At 43.1% G+C, this 18,003-nt stretch overlaps 1 protein-coding gene across 18 annotated transcripts in view; it reads right to left on the reverse strand.

The window, feature by feature from the left end:
- The window catches only part of NCOA1 (nuclear receptor coactivator 1), a 277,952-nt gene that overhangs the window by 249,275 nt on the left and 10,674 nt on the right, over positions 1–18,003 (reverse strand). For 2 of the 18 annotated variants that reach the window (XM_090022488.1, XM_090022141.1), the window contains exon 2: positions 2,181–2,241. The exons of the other annotated variants lie outside the window; for them this stretch is intronic. The gene's annotated coding sequence lies outside the window, so the exon portion shown is untranslated. The remainder of the gene's footprint in view (positions 1–2,180; positions 2,242–18,003) is intronic. 18 annotated transcript variants of the gene reach the window in all.

The following is an 18,003-nucleotide window of genomic DNA, read 5'->3' on the forward strand; positions in this document are numbered from 1 at the left end:
GCCCAGCTGCCTTCTGCCACCACTTAAGACATCTCCAGAAACAGACGATCTGGCGGCAGACATTCCTCCCGATCACTGCTGTGGCCTGCAAGACTTTGCTTGCATAGCTGGCTATAAAATGATGGAAATCTGCATGGCTGTTGTATTCTCTGTCAATTGAGCAATTATGTAATTATTGCAACACTGATTTGATAGCTCAGTCAAGTGAAAGAGGCCTGGTCCATTAATCTAGCTACCCGTCCAACCAAAGGAAGCAATTGTGCTACAACAGCACCATGCTACCAATTCTTCCCTTACAACAAAAAAGGGAACAGCTGTGGGAGGTTTTCTAGGGCAAAGTAACACAAAATGTTCAAATAAAATTGATTTAATTAGCTGCAATACTGTGTTTCACTGTCTTCTCTTTGCCTTCTTTTCCATTCACAGTCTGTTCACCTTTACCCTCTGGTTCCTTTTCTCTCTCCTGCTTTCTTCCTCTCTTTTCCTTCTCTGCATCTCCTGGCACTGAAATCACAGAGACGTCCCTTTCTCTTGTAGAAACTGCCCCCACTTCTTGCTCACCAAGTGTACTGTATTTATACATGAACAACAACTTTTCCTGCTCCACTCCATTTCTGCCTCTGCTGCTTAGCTGCCCCCTTTGATTTGGGCTTCTGGGGTGCTAGGTGCTTCGCTCGAACAGAGACTGCCCAGAGGCATGTGGCCTCGATTTTGAGTATCCGTGACAAAAACCTAGATTTAACAAATATTCCGAACCTGAGTTAATAGGAAAAGAAAGCGACAACAATCACAGAATAAATTAGGGTCGACTCTGCAATACTGGCGTAATTGTTGACTTTGCATGTGAACAATCCTAATTAAAGATGCCAGCTGTGGTTCAGCAATTCACATATCAGGGTCTGCCAAGGACTAAGAAAGACTATTTCTGTAATGCCTAAGAAACTTTCACTTTTTTTTTCCGCTTCAAAATTGGTCAGCCTAGAACAAATCAACAGGCATCCAAGAAATCAGAGTCTGTTTCCAAGTAATCAGATTTTAAATTTGTCCAGGGTCACATGTGGAGACATACTAAACCTCTTTGCCATAATACTACATTTGGCAAAGTTAAAATAGCAGCGTGCAGATCCCTGGATACCATTTCAAAATGAAGAGAATAAACTGCAGATATTATTTATGCACCAGGGCTACCGTTTAACAGGTTTCTGCTGTAATAGAGGTGCTCCAACTGGTTCAGCAGAACAGTCAAGGAACTGCTAGCTCGTATTTCAAGGGCACTTTTCTGCTTGCACTACCTGAATGCAATAAAAGATTGGAGTTTAACCTTAACACACATCCACTTAAAGTGACAAATCTCCTTTTAAAAGTTAAAACACTTGTTGAGCTTTTAAAAGATTCCCCAGGACATAAGCTTGTTTGTAAAAGTCTCCTGGCTAACAGCAACATATTGATTGTGCTCAAGACCAAATCTAGGCCCCCTATTACCAAACCTGCAGCAGATGCAATGTTTTTAGATGGGCTGTGACACTCCCTCAACCTGATCACGGCAAATGTCTATGAGTAGGGCCCATTGAGCACTTTTCCCTCCCCTTCCCCCAAAGCACAAGCAAGTGTTGATCATGCAACTGCATCTTCACTGACCACAATCCCTCGCCACATTTGGAGCTATAAGCAACAGGAAAATAACCAGGTATGATCCACCTTGGACACAAAGCACATTTGGAGCCAAACTTTTCACTAATTCACTGGCATGGGCTGAGGATGCAGACCCTCCCAGAGCGGTGGTGATGAGCCAACAGCAGGCAGCGCCCGGGGAGCAGCCTGGATTTGGCTGCGATGGTCCTCAATCACTGCTGCATGCAAAGCCCTTGCAGTGGTCCAGAGGGACTGGTCTGCTGGCCTAAGGCTGGCTCTGCTCTTTTTTCCCAGTCGCTAAATCAATGTAGCAAACAACTAAAGTTGCATTAAGGATGTTCTTAATTATACATTTTTTAAAACAACCTAGTGCCCTTGCTTTCAGATGTCCTAGGCATTTGTGAATGGAAGGAGTGTTTGTATCCATGAAACAATTTTTTTTTTAAGGTATGACTTGCTAATACGCAGGACACAATTCATCCACACAAAAATCACTGAGCCAAACTCTTGCTTTCACAACAAACAGCAAAATTGGCAAAAGGACATACCTGGCTTCGCAGAGCCCCCAGTGGACAATGCTTAAATAGAAGTGCTGCTGAGCATGGGAAACTGGAAGGAGATGCAAAAAACAGAAGAAACAAAAAATCAAAGTGAGAAGACAGCAGACAGGGAAGAGGGCTGATATGTAGCAGCTAACTGAAAATAAAATAAATATTAAGCAGAACCTCCTGTTACGAGATAACGTCAAGTGCTGAATCTCCAACCGTCTTTTGTAGAAGCAACAAGCGATTCATCCATTTCTCTCGAGAGAAACATGCCCCTCTTGGAGAAGGATCTGCCACGCTGCCGCCTGGAAGATCTCCCTTGAGAGACAACCTGGTCGTCCCAGTCTGGGGAAGGACAGGGAGCCCTTTCCCACCACCGCGCCCTCCCCGGGAATGGTAGGAACGAAGCCGCTGCTTCCCCAGCCCAGGATCAACCCAGTCCCGAGAAGGCACAAGAAACAAGGGCGAGAGGGCGGTTGCAGGCTCAGTACCTGGACTTCTACCTCTCCCAGGAACATTTCTAGCGGTGGTAATTTCTCAGAAATTTCTACCACTAGAAATGACCGTCTGTTTATGGAAGACTGGAAGAAACTGGAAAAGCTCACCTGACATAAAAATAAAAGCATAACACATTTACCTAGTGACATTACCTTGTATGAAAGGGGACTTTAATATTTCCCAACTAAAAGAGGCTTGATAGCATTTTCTGTACTTCTTCAACTGATATTTGCTTAGGAATGACAGAGGCTAGGTGCTTCTCACCATTCAAATGATACTTTCCCTCTCAGTGCCCAAAATAACCCCTGGAAAACCCACAAGTGAAGTCTGTTTCGCTGCTAAAAAGAGCCGTCACCGTAACACCATAACACGCAAAATAGGGTTTCTTCTAAGAGCAATACTAAACATTTTTTTGCCCTTATGGGGGGAGTGGGAGGAAAAGCTACAGGGATGAGTTTAACCTTGGACAGTGAAACTTTATTAAGTATAGGTCTGGGTTTCCAAATTAAAACAGACTGTAAACATTTCTATGACCATTTTTCTATAATAGATGCTAAGTGACACGATACCAATCCCAGTAACAGGAGCTTTCCTAAATTGTTTTAAATCCTATTATTTCCTATAAAAAAGAAAAAACAACAATGAAAACCCTAGAAACTGGTTGAATCCCTGAAGCTTTGAAAGTTTCCAATCTCTCAAATTTGCGACTTGTGTCATGAGTTGTGTTTCTTCTGTGGCTTCCTGTTAGTTAACTTTTCTGATATACTTAAGATATTTATTGAGGGGTGGGAAGGGGGGGGAAATGACTCTTCTTGCTCGCAGGTGGAGATTAGACTAGATAAACATCTATTTGAAAGAAAAACATTTTTAAATGAGCTCCATAATTGAAAAAGACTCTTAAGTTCAGGGTCTTCATAACACCCCTCAACACATAACCAGTTTCCATTTCCTTTAAGAAATAAAGCAGTTTTAGTTCATTTTCTATCTGTTGAAAATTAAGCTGAAAGACAACTGAAAATGGATTTGAAACACTTTGATGGCAGAATGAACCCATTCCTTCATTTGTGTTAGAAATTAACCATTTAAACTGTTAAAAGTGTATGAGCATGTCATTATGGAAAGTGCACTAATTTTCCTTAAATGATTCTAATTTGCTCAACCTGCTCCTAAGTCAACAGTGAACATATATTAAATACTTCCAGCACTTATCAGAGACCTGGGTAACAGGAGCTTTCCTTTAGAGACTAAGGCCAATCGCATGGTTGACGCAGCAGTTGCAGAGTCAGGCCACCTGGGTTCCTTCCCAACCTCTGCCACCAACCAACCGCAAGACCTTGGGTGTGTGAACGCAACGCCTCTGACTCAGTTTTATCATCTCGAAAATGGAAATACTGCTTCCCTACCTCACAGCAATAATGCAAAAAACAAGTTCATCCACATTTCTGAGGCTCAGAAATATCTGGAAGGCAGCATGCAAATCTGCAGTATCGAACAAGATTCAGGCTAGAACTACATACAAACTTTTGCCAGCATAGCTACGTGGGTCAGGATCACGATCACCTGCCAAATAATTGCTAAAAGCCAAGAGGGTAGATGCAGTTATATTGGCAAACATTGCAATTCAGCCAAGACAGCTTAGTCTACTTCGGAGAGGGGGACAGAAGGAGGCTGAAATAAACCATGCCAACAAGTGCAGCTTTGCTGGGCAAAGCTGCATCCACACTAGAAACATTTTGCTGATATAATATAAACTGCAAGAACTATATAACAGCAAAACACGACAAATGTGAACCTGACCTTTAGTGGCTTGTCCTATTCCTCTTTAAGAGAGCTCACAAAAAAAATAGCACTGGGCTATTGCTGTCCTGCAGAAACCAAAATGTCCTATTGCATCACACCTGCAACCATCTCAAGGGCCTCATAATGAGGCTGCATAGGCTAGTGTTTTCTGTAAGCTTATGGCTGTCTCCTCCTTATCTACCGTATGTCAGTGCACTTGAATCTTACTCGGTGCATCTAGCTGAGGCTGGAGCTAACTGGCAAAAAACCAGATGAGAGAGAAGCAAAAACTGGTGGAAAGCAAGAGGAATGCAGAAAGCACATCAGCCTTCCAGATCCAAGGAACACCCTTGCTTTTTGTTACCAACCCCAGTTCTGGGGTCATTCAGAGTCCAGGGTTGTTAGATAGCCCCCACACCATCTGTACTTGGCAGGAAGGGTGGACACCTGCATTTGGATGCAAGCCTCACTGGCGTGAAGCATAGTTTCAATACCTCTGGACAAGTGCATTAGTGCATTTACTCTACACAAAGCTGGAACTTAAGGTCACTCACATGCCTACAATCCTGGGCATATTTTACAGATTCACAGAAGTTTAGGGCTGGAAGGGACCTTGTGAGATCATGGGGTCCAGCCCCTCCTGCTCTGGGCAGGAAAGACTGTGGGGGTCAAATAACCCCAGCAAGGTGTGCATCCAGTCTCCTATTGCAGATCTCCAGGGTAGGGGCCTACACCACCCCACTGGGAGTCTGTTCACACAAACAGTGAAGTTTTTCCTTATATCCGGTCTGAAACCTTCTTCTAGGAGTTTATGACCATTGCTCCTGGTTTTCCCCTGGGGCACTTTGTGAATAGTTGCTCTCCTAGCCCCTGATGCTCTCCCCTGATATATATGTAAACTGCCACTAAATGCCCCCCAAAGTCTTCTCTTTTCTAGGCTGAACAGTCTCATATCTGTCAGCCTTTCTTCGTATGGCTTGCTCCTCAGGCCTCTAATCATACAAGTGGCTCTTCTCTGGACTCTCTCAAGCTACACCACATCAAGTTGGTGTAGAATTGCCTAAATTGGTGCAGAATTATATCTGCCTGCTCAAGTGCCACTTCTTGATGAGTACATTCAACCAGCACTCAATGGGTTACACTAGCTTCCAATAAAAAACTGTTATTAACACCAGCATTATGGCAAGCCCTTGACAGAGCCATGCATTCACTTATTAGTTTTTAAATGGACTTGAATGTTATTTTCAGTGGCATCCTATCTCAATCTGCAAGGGACTACTTTTCCTCACAGGGCATAAAACCCCCAATAGTTTCAGTCAACTGATATGCAGAAGCTAACACTCACTGCTATACAATGGAGGAGGGTTTGAAGGTCTCTTAAAAGACCCTGGAGAAGCCTTCCAATCTCTGCTGCCAAGACAATACCGGTGGCATGCACACATTCAAATAATCCAGGACAGTTCTCCCAGGTTTGCTCTCCAGGCAGAGAAATTTACCCAGAGCCATGCGTACAGACATTCGAATGCTGAAGCCCTGAAGAGTGGAGAGCTTGCAGCGATGAGACTGTGCACCCGGGGGGAGGTCCTGTGCACGTCTCTCAGCATGCTCTCCAGGCCCCCCGAGTGTGTCTGGTAAAGACTGTAGTAGTGCATACAACAGCCCTGACCGGCTGACCCAGATTGCCCATGCTCAGCCTGTTTCCTAGGGGTGTGCAAAATGGGCCATACTCAATTTGGATTCAGCCCAAACCGGGGACAGTGATTCGATTCATTGATTTGGATCGCTATCCTGATTTGATTTGGCCAAATCCAAATCTAAAGATTCGATGCCAATTCGGAGAATCAGCAATTTGGCTTCTGGTCCACTTTCAGGTCCACTGCTGAGCGTGCTGGGGAGCCCCCCACGCTCCCGTGGGACACTCCATCCGCCCCAGCATCTCAGCATTCACGATCCGCCTGGTGCCTTGAGGCACGTGGAAAAAACATTAAAACTGTGTCTATGTCCAAATCGTCAAATCTTTCCAAACCTCTCAGAATCGATTCAGAGGTTCCAATTTGATTTGTAGAGATTAAAGGGTCTTCCGATTCGATTTGGATTTGGAGATCTGGCCGCCGAATCGGGCCGAATCTCTGCCAAATCGAATCAGCGAGCGAAGCTTTGCACAGCCCTACTGTTTCCCTGCAGCACAACGTGGGGACTGCAAAGGTGGAGTGATCTGGGGCAGCAGAGTCCAGGGAGCAACACAGTCTCATTGCGGGGGAGGAGGGGGAGAAGGTGAAGGACTATGTTCTCCTCTGAGAGCAGCAATGGCATGTACAGACCTTCACTGGACCAGGAGAAATGCTCCTAGGAGTGTCTGAACCTTGGTTGTTTCCAGGATATTTTTCTCCTAAAGTGGTCATTTTTACCCTGGGAGAAAAAGCCTGAAAATCTGCACACTCGTGGTTTCTCCTGGGAGAGCACTGGCTCTCCCAAGAGAAACTGAATGTCTGTACAAGGCTTTATGGAGGCCGTGTTATCTCAGAAGCTCACCCTCCCTTTGCCTGAATGTGTTCCCCTTCAGGCAGGCTGTGAAGTTAGTCTGGTTTTTTTCCTCAGTATGTTGTTTAAGGGGTTGCTGGGGATTATACAACAATCATAGGGACGAAGTTATTTTGGCAGGTGATTTGTAGTTTTGTGACTTGAAGTTGGTTGAGATGGAATGAGCAAATCTGTCAAACTTTAGGTTTTTAGCCATTCATTTTATATGCATTATAGTAATATATGGTACATACTCAGTGTCTGTAGAAGTTTCTCTTGCTTAGGGATATGTGGCTTACAGAAAAAATGAGGAAATAAAGGTTAAAAAAAAGATGATTTCAGAAGTATTTCAGGTTTTCTATGCTGCTACAGTTATTTTTCAGCAAGTTATACAACTTCACCTCATCCCACAATCAAAACGACAAAACACAGGTTTTGCACTACTTACAAAACAAGACATTTACTGTGAAACTTCTGTACAAAACTCCAGCAATAACATCCTACACTGGTAACAATGTGGGTAATTAATTTTCTTTTAAAAATGCACATTATCCATCACCTTGGCCTTTCTCAGGATACAATAGGCAAATTAAAAGCTGATCTTTTCACAGCCTATTGCAGAACCAGACTCCTGACAGGCTGATAAAGCTCTATTACCTTGGTAACACAAGGTGTAAAATATTCACGTTGATTATATAGGACACACCACATGTTACGATGACTCAGGAGCCACAGAAGCTGAGATTCTCATTCTTGAAGCTCCTTATGTTCACTGCCCTACCTAATGTGGACTTCGGCTTCAGAAGTCTGGGCAGGTTTTCAGGGCATTTTTCTGTCGAGAACGTGTTCACAGCAGTACACTGAAGTGTCTCTGAATTGCTAGTTATTACAAAATGCTTTTTTCCTAAACAGTTTTGAAAGTTCACATGGGAAAAAAAAAAAGATTCTGCAGGAATACACACTAATTGGGTAATTGGGAAACTTGACAAAAGCCCAATCTATCCCGTGCGGTTTGAAAGGGCAACCCAGCAAACCGAGCTGTAAGGGGGGCGTTCCAGCCCGGCGAAAAACGTTGTTTTGTCAATTTCTTGTCGCGCTGCTGTTTAGTCTAGAGAGCAGCTCTGCCACTTCCCCCCACCCAGCGCTCAAGGAGGCTGAGAACGGCAGCGCTGCCAGTTTGTCCTGAATAAAGGACTGAGTTGGGGCTTACATCCGCACAAAGATTAAGTTAACTGGGAGGGAAAAGCAAAGCAGCGACTAGAGCAGCAGGACAGCTGAAAGCTTCACTGTGCAAGGCCCCCCCAATTCAGTTATGGTCCCAATAGCAAGCAGCTGCTGGAAATGAGGTGAGGACAGGAGCCGTCTCAACATCCACCCTGCTGCCATGATTTCCAGTTACTCGGCCCTTGGGTACCGTGTACTAAATTCACCTATTCTGCCTGAAGCAAACGGGCAAGGTTAGGCAAGGCACGAAGCACCAGACAGCCGAACAAGGAGCTCTGATCTTGGCACTAAGGAGGGCTGCGTTTGCAGTCCCACCAGTATGATTCATCATCTGACGGCAGGATTGTGTGTTCCCCGACCCCTTGTTGAGAGTTCCTGCTGTGCCAAATATTTCCCTAAAAATGCAGGGTTATTTTCTCAGTTTGAGATCAGGTACAACAAATCACAGCTCTTCAATAGCATTCTCTGGTTACAATCTGCACAAAATAAAGTTGCATTGTATGAGACAATACATGAACATTCAGCGGATTTGGAGTAGGAATGACATTTAACCGACACTACGCAGGTCCTGCTATCAGCTTCACATGGTTTCTGGCATAAGCAGCGAGCCTCACAGTGCCAACATATATAAGAAGAAGAAAGGACAGGACCCCCACACTTCTGTCAGGGGTACATATGGACCACCAGGGTCGATCATCACCACAAACACTAAAACAACTGCCAAGTAACAACTACGTAGCAGCCCTAATTGGGCTACTACAGGGGTGTTTTTTAAGACATTTCAATCAGAACTGTCAAATCACACGCAGATAAATGATCCGCTGACTACAAGCGACAGCAGCCGTACCTTAGGCAGTCAGTAGTTTGAAAGCACTGGCAGAAACAGTATACCTCACTCTTTTTATACACCTCTTTTATGATACCCTTCTGACACAGGATATTGCACCTTAATCCCCTAGGTGCATTTAATGCCATTACAATGCCTGTATTATATTACCAAACCCAAAGGTCATAATATCAGTGCTTAAAATAAGTCATAAAGATGAGTGAAAGGGTTGAGTTCTGCTGCCATCTCGACTGGCCGATTATAAAAAACTTTCAGCGCTTTTCTTAAATAAACTTCTGCGTTATTTCACATTCTCCAATTAACCGGCTCTGCCATGAGCAACGCTATTGTTCTAAAAAGGAGGCAGAGGCTACACCAAAAAATATACTTTGGTCTTTGTTCAATGTACCTCGGAACTATTTATGCTGTCACCAATTACTGGAAGCAAGTAGCATTACAGCTGCAGCCTAACTAGATAAGGGTATAATAAAACATACATAATGAGCCACACTATTATGGGGTATATTTATTCTGGTCAGAACACCGTGCTAATGTGGCTATGCTGCTCAAGGTATCGGAGCTAGCTTGGGTAACTCTGCATGGCACTATTGTCCCATGAAAACATACCCTTTCGAAAGCTTTGTTCTTATTGTTACTTCTACGTACGAGCTTTGTGATCTATCAAAGCTATGCTGTTCTTCAGGTGCAATGGCCATTTCTAAAACAATGAGAAGTCTGCCTGCTATAACTATAGTGCAAATATTTACTAGCACACTAAATGTACCAGCACAGCTGAGCTCTTCAGTGTATCCCCCTTTATTAATTACTGAGCCAATCAACTTTATTCAAATTCCAGTTAGGAATGTCATTTTTCTGCTTTTTATATTTGCAGATTACACATCGTGAGGATAAACCCCACAGGAAAGTGATGTTAACGTGTACGTGTCCCGGTTATAAAGATAACATGCAGCTGCTGCATCTTACTGATTTCCATGGCAGTGGGCTTCTTCAGCACCTCTGAAAGGGGGACCAATAGCTTAAGAACTAACCCAATTTTCCTGTAAAAAAAGAGCTATATCCACATTGCCAAGGGCACGCTCAGTCCCATACTCCAAAGCATGATAAGGATACTAATCAGTAGTGGATCCGGGACAGACCACTGGGGAGCCCCACTTGACACCTCCTCTCACTCAACAAGACATCAAGCCATTGATGATCACTGTTTAAGCACAATGATCCAATCAGTTATGTATCCGCCATTACAGTACTTTAATCTAGTCTGTTATTTCTTTAGCTTACTAATGGAAATATAACGAGAAAGTGTCTCAAAACCTCACTGAAGTTGAGGTATATCACATCCACAGCTCTCTCTCCATCCACAAAGCCCATCACCTTGATGTAAAAGGCAACCAGGCTGGTCCAACATGGCTTCCTCTTAACAAATCTATGTTATCTGTTCCTGATCATTTTGGCATCCTGTAGAGGTTTCAAAAGATTTTTTGAGGACGTGCTCCATAATCTTTCCAGGTATGAAGGAGTGATGAAGACTGATGTTAATACCTGGATCCTCTCCCTGCTATGTTCTTTTCTTTTGTAAGGAGGAAGGGAAAGAGAGGGTTATTTAAGACCTATACTTACATGTACACACATTAAGATGCTGGTACCACATTTTCACAAGAAACAGTAAAAGTATTCCTATACTAGTTGTCTAGAGAGGTTCAGACATTCTTATATTATCTAAGTTGGTGTGAATACACTCTACACTACAGCCTCTTTCCTATTCCTGTTTTTGGAGATCCTAATTTACTTAGCATAAATGTTAGCTTGATTTTTCCCCAATGGTAGATGACATGTTAATGAGGACTCCAACATTTTGAATTTTATTTTGAGTAGCCTTTGCTCACATGAACATCACCATCTATTGCAGTGGGCTAGTTTGGACAAGCATTCTCCAGTATGAGTAAGGCCTACAAAAAATTAGACACTGGAAGACTAGAATGACAGAAATAGTGGGTGATTTAACAATACAGTTATATATGTTAAATACAATCTGTGGATACAGAAACTTATCTATCTGCAGTCTACGTTAAGGCTCTTCAGCCGCTCCTCACAGTTGGTGGTCAACCAAGGCTATTAATTGTTCACTTTAAGTAAATGCAGCTGACTATCGCAATGCCATATACCCGAGCAAAAAAACTCCAATTCGTATGAATCCCTGCAACAACACAGGTTAACAAGAGCATTTCACACCTGCTCTTTGAGCTCAACATTGATTCTGCAGACTACAGAACTAAATTCAAGGTCTTATTTCATATCTTCAAGGTGATCCCTGCCCTTGAACCAAGACACAAAGATTGGTGGACAACTTCAGATCCCTAGCTCAGGGAAACTTTCTAGAGGAAGCATCTGACAAAGCAAGATGTAGCCTATAAAAGTTCAGGCCTCTCTGAACAAGTTAGCCTAGAAGGTGGCACCCTACCTGGCCTCCTCTCTACAGAAGGGGTAAAGTTTATGCAATGGTACTGTCTTGGGGGTTGACAGCAGGGAAAAAATGCATGTTAGAAAACCCTAACAAGACGCACAACCCCACACAATTCTGCCCTGGGGGAAGATACGAGAACACCATATTGTAGATGTCGGTGGCATTACTGAACACACTTCTAGGAGGCGCCAGTGATGACCATGTTAGAAAACCCCCCACAGAATAATAGCTCTCCTGCTAACAATCATGGCTCATTTCAGTACCCCACATATTCATTCCTGCAAACAAATTCCCCAAAGTCCTCCCAAACCTAGCAGCTCACTGGGTTAAGATTTGGCACACAAAGGAGGAATGTAGCTGACTACATGTGGTCACCTCCAACTCCCTCATCCACAAGTACCCATACCCAGCAAGAAGTCTGGGGCAAACCTCTGGTCTGGAGCAGGGCTTGACACACAACTCTAGCACCACTGCTAGACACCTTAACCACTGGCCGCTGGGCCCCACAGATGGAGGGCAGAATCACGCTCTAAACAAAGAGTGATGCTAGTCTGCTTCAGCATCACCCCGCACACGCTCTTCCAGCTTTACTACCTTACCCTGTCAGCTTCAAACTCAAGCAGCTGCTCAAATATGTTGGGCAAAAATGACATATATTTTTCGATTTTGATCTCTATGCCGCATGGGAAACTTGAGCTTTGGAAATGGGAGAGCCCTTCTGAAGGTCCCAGCCCTCCTAATAAGAACAGAAATGACTCTGTAATAGTCTTTACCTGATCTCTTTCATCTTTCAAAAAACAACACAAAACAAAACCTGACCAAGAAAACCTTAAGTCATAAATCTTTTTTTTTTCCTTTCTGAACTGCAGGTGATTACGTTTCTCCTATTCCTTTGGACAAAGACTTAAAACCATTTCCAAACTCCACAAAAGAAACCAAAGTGAGAGCAAATCTTGATTCATGCTTCATTATTTCGGATTTGGAAGAAGCCCTTGAATCAGGCTTTCAACATAATTTTACTCACATTTTAGACACGGTAAATTTCTTTTTCTTTTCTTTTGGGGGTTTTTTTTTTTTAAAGTTTTATTGCAGGTGGGGCTCACAGATGACCGAAGTCAGTCCCAAGGCTTATTTATGCAGTGAAGCCATCATGAAATAAAAATGACGTGTAAATGTAAACAGTATTAGCTAGCTTGTACTAACTCCCTGTCTGGACACTTCACATTCAGAAAGTATCTTACCACACCACAAACGAATGAAGCTAAACTGGAAAAAGGTAGTCTGGTTTCACAGTGTTCATGCGGCAAATCATTCTGCAGAATTATTCCAGAACAGCTCTTTTGGTAATTTCTCACATGTAAAACAAGCCCTCGCTTTTGTTAATATTAAAGAGCGCAAACCTAATTGAAAGGAAATTATCCATTCTAACATCTTTTCTACTATTTTAGTCTTTGGGCAAAACTTTGCAGCTGAAACTCCTACTGCACAAACTTCAGTTATATGGAGAATAGCAGCATCTCCTATATTCAGACCACTTAACGCACAGCATCATGAAAGGTTCTTCCAACTCGAGAAGATTCAAGATGCTTAGCCATTGCTGAATTTGCATACAACAAAATTAGGATTTATCTGTTTGAAAAAAGGCCTGAGAACTAAGCTATACAGTGATCTGAACATATGAAGGGTTCTAAACTAATCCGAAAAATCAGACTCCCAGGTCTATCAAGTTGAGAATCTAAATGTCTGTAAATTTTGGCCATGACCTCTTAGGATGCAAGTCCCCCAACAGTAAATCTCTGCCATCTCACAGAGGGTGATAAAGATAAATTCATTATTATTTACAAAGCTCAAAAATCCATGGTCGCAAGCATGATAGCAAAGACCACGATGCAGTTAATAACTTCATAGTCAGAGCAGCAAACCAGGCGTTGAACCGTACGCAGAACAACAATGACAGGAGACATTCCCCGATCAACATCCATCCTGGGAAAGGATCCTGTGGAATAATAATAATAATAAAAAAAATCTTTATGTGATCCCATAGTGATATTAAATCACTGTGATGAATATGCACGTGTAGGCAGAATTAGCATGAAGCAGGAACCTTCCAGCATTTCCTACCTTAACAGTGCTGGACTTTAGAAGAACATAGTTTGTGTGTGTACGTATCGATAGCATGAATTTACACTGCTCAGCTGGGACAGCCAGTTGGTAGAAGGTTGCTTTAAAAGACAGAAAGAAGCTAAATTTTGCACTTTTGATCCACAAACAATCAAACAAGGCCTGAGTCTATAACTGATTCTGCATAGAACTTCATTTGCAGAATAAGCACTAAGTACTGGAGTATATTTTCCCCAAACTTTTGGTACAGAGATGCAGCTCTAGAAGGAAAAATGGCCCACGGCTTCTTTAGGGTACTAGCACAGCTAGACAGCAGCAATGCTTAGATGTACTGTGTGCTAGCAGATGTAGGAGTCTACAGTTATAAAATAAACTTTCCCTATCAACTACATTTCCCTACATTATTTTATCTTACTGTAAATACCCATTCTAAATTTAGTCAGCCAAATATTTAGCACCAACCAACATTTGCAGCTACAAAAATCTTTGGTTTATTTTTAGTTCAAATGGTAATGATCGAGATCACATTTGTAGTAAACAAGTACTTAGCCCATACAGGTTCTTGGAAGTTGATATTTATGAACTAAAGTATTTTCATTACCCACAGCAAGTATTTGAATGTAAAGACAGCTGAGGATATGCTATACAGATATATCTATCCAACAGAAATCCTCTTAAACAACGGACAAACAAGCATGTAGGATTAATACTATACAGATTTCTGAGAAAGCGTGTTAGGTACAGCTGCACAATACATTACAGAAAAGGTATCATGTTAAGTTTATGGAGCTGCTAGGAAAATTAGAAGTATGTCTCCAGTAAAGACAATGGAAACATTAGCACTAGATGGTGCGCGTGCCTTAGGTTACAGAACAAGAACTCTATCGTATTGTATTTGAAAAATATACTGGGTTTGCAACTAAACCACATAACATATTTATTCATAAAGTAGTAGATTCAATAGTCCGATTTAACTCCGGCATTCCCGCACAACCAGGAGTATTAAATAGAACACCGAGGTCTCACTTTTAACTTCTTTTGTATTAAGTTAGGCAAGTCATTCCAAGGTAGGAAGTTTAGCCACAAAAAGCAACTTAAACCATACTGTCAATCACAAATGAAAGAAAGTGTCAACATATTTCCTTTGAAAACTAAACATCAGGTGAAGAAAAAACTGCTCAAGGCCCTCAACTAGTCTCCCGCTTTCTAGGCTTAGTGCTCTTCTAATTACTTCCCACATGTGTAGCACCTTCTTTTTTGTATTTCTAGAGTCTTTTCTCCCAGGAATATTTCCATACTTAATCTTAAATTATGAAGAATTTTATTATTACCTTCATATAAATCCTAAAGATTAACTGAGCTTCTCCAAATAGATTACCCTGTCCCCACCCATAATTTGGAAAAGATGCTGCAGTTAGGCCTAGAAAAAGCACTTAGCAGAAGATGCTGTTACTGCAGGTTTTCATACTAGCCTCTTCTTGTTTCCCTGCGTTCCTCTTGTCCAACTGTCTATCCAGCTGCTCTTTGCCTTCAACAAGGATTAGCTTTTTAAAACGGGGCCTGTCTTGCACGTTTGTATTCTGCTTGGTACAATGGGGTCCCAGACTATGACCCAGGTAGCTATATTTATAAATGTTTGCTTAGGTTAAGCAATGATGCAAGCCAAGATGCCTTCTCAAGGCAGTAGAGGCAGTAGCTTCTGCTAAGCAAGTCCAAAGCATCTCAAATAAGCAATGGAGACGCCAATACTTTGTCCACAGACTATACTCTGATTTTACATGAGCACCAGTTCTATGCAGAATTTCAGTGCTAGTGTACATAATATGTGGAGGATCATAAGGCTGCTGCAAAGGTTTTGGAATGAATGGGGTGTACTTATTTTTGTCTGCCTGCTCCTGATATAGATAGCGCCTTCTGCTAGAAGGAAGATCCTTTAGGAAATCTACTCTGGAGACAGCAGCTCATTCAATCTTTGCAAAGCCTGCTGAAGGCTCTCTCCCAACTGAGAACGGTGCATGGGACCTAACGAGAGAGAGAGAGAGAGAGAGGTGTGAGGCAAAGAAAAGCAATGATTTACTCTTCTCCCCTTCTGGAGTGATTTGTTTTTAAATATTATTATTATTATTGTTATTATCATCATTATTATTACTGCTTAGCATCTTCTTCGAACAGCAAATTAATCCCTAACACCCAAGTGAGGCAGTTGTTATCTGTGCTTTAGACGGGAAGAAAACCAAGGAAGAAGAGAAGCAAGCGGCTTAAGGAGCCGATGCCCAAGGCAGGACTGCGACCCGGTCCTCGATTCAGGTCCATGCTGCATGCAGCTTTCTGGAACAAGATGGAGTGTGTTTTGAATCTGAGGGGGAACGTTCACCACTGCCTGTTTGGCTCTCTCCCCGTTTCGTCCTAATTCCTGCTGTCCTTGCCACCTTGTTGTCACGTCAAAGTAAAAATCCCACAATTTCCCCCAAGCACGTACCCCTGATGGTTTTACAGTATGATCCAAGAGCTCTGCTATCAGGGAAGAAGAGTCAAAAATACAGTGTAAGAGAAATAGGGCTGGCAGGGACCTCAGAAGGCCACTGCCTCTGATCATGGAAGAGCATCCCCATTTAAACCAGCCCAGGCAACTGTTTGTCTAACCCAGGGGTTTTCAACCTTTTTGGATCAGTACCCCTGGCAGCCGGACATGGAGCGGGGAGGAGGGGAAGGAGGGAGGCGCAGCCAAATGCGGAGTGGCTTGCCCACCTGCACGTACCCCCTAGGGCCTTCTCGTGTACCCCCGGTTCACAACCCCTCGTCTAACCTATGGTTAAAGATTTCCAGTGGTAGGGACCCCAGAGCCCCCGCAGGCACACACTGTCCTACCTCCAGCCAAAAGGTCCTCCCTAATAGCCATCCTAAAATTTCCCTCGTTGCAATTTAAATCCATCACCCCTGTGGATGCGGAGAATCATTGACAGCCATGCTCTTTCTACTCATCCTTTTTTCATTCAAAGACTTACCAAATACCTTCCCCCTTCCAGTCTCCTCTTCCCCAAGCTAAATAATCCTAGATCTTCTGACCCCAGCGCTCTTTCCCGCCCAGCGCAGGGGGACAGACTTGATGATCTACTGAGATCCCTTGCAACACTAAAAACCTATGGAATCTATGACTGCTCCTTATAATGAACTATTATGCAGCATTTTTCATCTACTAGCCTCATAGCAGCAAGCTGGACTGTCATCGGTTGCCGCACAGGCCAAGGAAGGCTTCTCTCACAAAACTGGAGCAAGTTTTAGTAATTTTCACAGCCACGGCAGATTTCCTATAAGATCATGTTAAGAAGAGATAAGCTTTTTCTGTATAGGGGTACGGTTCAAGCGGTCTAAATGCATCAAATCTCCTTACACTGTGTCACAAAGAAGGGCCTGTCACTAACGTAGACATGGTTTGGCGTTTAAATGCCCACAGACAATAGCACAGGGTGGGAAATGCCATAGGAATTAATAACATTTGGTTTTGAGACATGTATGTATGCGTGCATGCAAGCAAGTAAAAGCCACTCCCTGGAGGAGAGCCGACTTCTGGGAAGAAAAAAAGCATCTCCTTTTGGCAGTCTGTTCGGACAGGCAACCAAGAAGCTCCAAAATGGACTAACAAGGTTACAGCTATCAACATGGTTGACGCTCTTCAGAAATACTGCAGCATCTTCACCCTTCCAGTCCCCTCCCACCACACTGCTCCCCCGAAAAAGCACTCTGCTCAAAAAGCAACTCCCATTTGGATGTGACTGCTGAATTGGGAATGCAGCTTCTCCGCCTTCCTAGGTCTGAAGAAATCCTTGCCATTTTGTGAAGGAAAAATAAGTGGAGTTTACTGACCTAGCTACATCCCACATGGTTTATTTGCTGACCGAAGTTTAAAGAGCGCAGCGCATGGGAGAGCGCTCTACTTCCGCTCCCAGCGACTGCCCAGCCACGAGCAGCATCAGAGTGCGAGGATGCAACTACGGCCTGTCTTCATTACTATCTATCCCCTCTGGGTTATTCCATTTTGGAGAAACAGAATAAGAAATAAGCTCTCTTTCATGTTGGTATCCTTCCTCCATTATAACCCTTCCTGTTTTTGTGCATCTCATTAGCTGCCAAAGGAGAAACCAAACAGCTTTCTCTATATCTAACACTGGAGAATTCAGTGACGCAGAGCAGAAGGACCTTTAATACTAGTCCCTCTGCTTGCCCAGAGCCACGAGTACTATTCCCACTGGGGAAAACCTTTAGGTGCTAGAAAATAATGCTTCACTCTCCCTACCATCATCTTTCCAAGGCTGGAAATACCTCCTGGATGAACGCAGCATGAAGCAGACAGTGCTCAAGCGCTTACTGAAGGGCTC

Source organism: Crocodylus siamensis, chromosome 1 (genome assembly GCF_052110815.1).
Source record: "Crocodylus siamensis isolate JL-2025a chromosome 1, ASM5211081v1, whole genome shotgun sequence".
Lineage (NCBI taxonomy): Eukaryota > Metazoa > Chordata > Crocodylia > Crocodylidae > Crocodylus > Crocodylus siamensis.